We start from the raw sequence: 2500 nt of genomic DNA on the forward strand, positions 1-2500 counted from the left end.
GATATACCGAAGAATGAACAAGAAGACCGAGGCATCCAAAATTTTTTTTTTTTTTTTTCTCCGATATACCAAAGCAAGAACAAGAAGACCGAAGTCTCAAATTTTTTTTTTTTTTTTTTTTTTTTTGATATACCGAAGAATGAACAAGAAGACCGAGGCATCCAAAAAATTTTTTTTTTTTTTTCTCCGATATACCAAAGCAAGAACAAGAAGACCGAGGCATCAAAATTTTTTTTTTTTTTTTTTTTTTTTTTTTTTTTTTTTTCGATAAATCCAACCGAGAACAAGAAGACCGAGGCATCCAAAATTTTTTTTTTTTTTTTTTCTTTCCCATATACCAGAGAAAGAACATGAAGACCGAGGCAACCAACAAAAAATAATTTTTTTTTTCTCTTTCCCGGAATTTTTTTTTTTTTTTTTCGAAATAGCCGAGAAAGAATATGAAGACCGAGGCATCCAACAAAAAAATTTTTTTTTTTTTTTTTCCTAATCTACCCAAGCAAAACAAATAGAAGACCGAGGCATCCAAAAAAATTTTTTTTTTTTTTTTTTTTTTCGAAAAATTTTTTTTCACAAAAACTTTTTTTTTTTTTTTTCCCCAAAAAATTTTTTTTTTCGTTCCAAGCTAACCAAGACATCTACTATTCACTAGTAGAGCAATCGAGACTGCAAAGCAAGCAATGGCCTTACTTGCAGCTCTTGGTGCTGAGAACTCCCCCCCCCCTATAGTAGTCTTAAGTAAAACCACAGCTCTGACAGGAGTAGATATTGCATGCGAGCGAGGAGTCGTAATGGGCAAAATTGACTCGGGGGACCTCCAAATCGAATTCCGTTTCGAGCAAAACACTTCTTAGGCTTCAAGGAAGCTCCCATAAAATTTCCAAACCCAAACTCCAAACTTCATTTTTTAGCCTACAATGCCCACGTGCACGCCGGTGTGCACGCAGGGGTGCTTGAGCATGCGGGAGAGGAGCCATAATGGGCAACATTGACTCGGGGGACCTCCAAATCGAAATCCGTCTCGAGCAAAACACTTCTTAAGCTTCTAGGAAGCTCCCATAAAACTTCCAAACCCAAACTCCAAACTTTATTTTTTAGCATACAATGCCCACGTGCACGCCGGGGTGCTTGAGCGTGCGGGCGAGGAGCCATAATGGGCAACATTGACTCGGGGGACCTCCAAATCGAAATCCGTCTCGAGCAAAACACTTCTTAAGCTTCAAGGAAGCTCCCATAAAACTTCCAAACCCAAACTCCAAACTTTATTTTTTAGCATACAATGCCCACGTGCACGCAGGGGTGCTTGAGCATGCGGGAGAGGAGCCATAATGGGCAACATTGACTCGGGGGACCTCCAAATCGAAATCCGTCTCGAGCAAAACACTTCTTAAGCTTCTAGGAAGCTCCCATAAAATTTTCAAACCCAAACTCCAAACTTCATTTTTTAGCATACGATGCCCACGTGCACGCCGGGGTGCACGAGCGTGCGGGCGAGGAGTCGTAATGGGCAAAATTAACTCGGGGGACCTCCAAATCGAAATCCGTCTCGAGCAAAGCATTTCTTAGGCTTCTAGGAAGTTCCCGTAAAATTTTCAAACCCAAACTCCAAACTTCATTTTTTAGCACACAATGCCCACGTGCACGCGGGGGTGCTTAAGCGTGCGGGCGAGGAGTCATAATGGGCAAAATTAACTCGGGGGACCTCCAAATCGAAATCCGTCTCGAGCAAAGCACTTCTTAGGCTTCTAGGAAGCTCCCATAAAATTTCCAAACCCAAACTCCAAACTTCATTTTTTAGCATACGATGCCCCCGTGCACGCGGGGGTGCTTGAGCGTGCGGGGGAGGAGTCATAATGGGCAAAACTAACTCGGGGGATCTCCAAATCAAAATCCGTCTCGAGCAAAGCAGTTCTTAGGCTTCTAGGAAGCTCCCATAAAATTTCCGAACCCAAACTCCAAACTTCATTTTTTAGCATACTATGCCCACGTGCACGCCGGGGTGCACGAGCGTGCGGGCGAGGAGTCGTAATGGGCAAAATTAACTCGGGGGACCTCCAAATCGAAATCCGTCTCGAGCAAAGCATTTCTTAGGCTTCTAGGAAGTTCCCGTAAAATTTTCAAACCCAAACTCCAAACTTCATTTTTTAGCATACGATGCCCACGTGCGCGCCGGTGTGCACGTCGGGGTGCACGAGCGTGCGGGCGAGGAGCCGTAATTGGCAAAATTAACACGGCGGACCTCCAAATCGAAATCCGTCTCGAGCAAAGCATTTCTTAGGCTTCTAGGAAGTTCCCGTAAAATTTTCAAACCCAAACTCCAAACATCATTTTTTAGCATACGATGCCCACGTGCACGCCGGTGTGCACGAGCATGCGGGCGAGGAGTCATAAAGGGCAAACTTAACTCGGGGGACCTCCAAATCGAAATCCGTCTCGAGCAAAGCATTTCTTAGGCTTCTAGGAAGCTCCCATAAAATTTTCAAACCCAAACTCCAAACTT

Source organism: Cornus florida, unplaced genomic scaffold, assembly GCF_030987335.1.
Source record: "Cornus florida cultivar Cherokee Brave unplaced genomic scaffold, ASM3098733v1 CherokeeBrave_3.0.0_Hap2_scaffold_64, whole genome shotgun sequence".
Taxonomy (NCBI): domain Eukaryota; kingdom Viridiplantae; phylum Streptophyta; class Magnoliopsida; order Cornales; family Cornaceae; genus Cornus; species Cornus florida.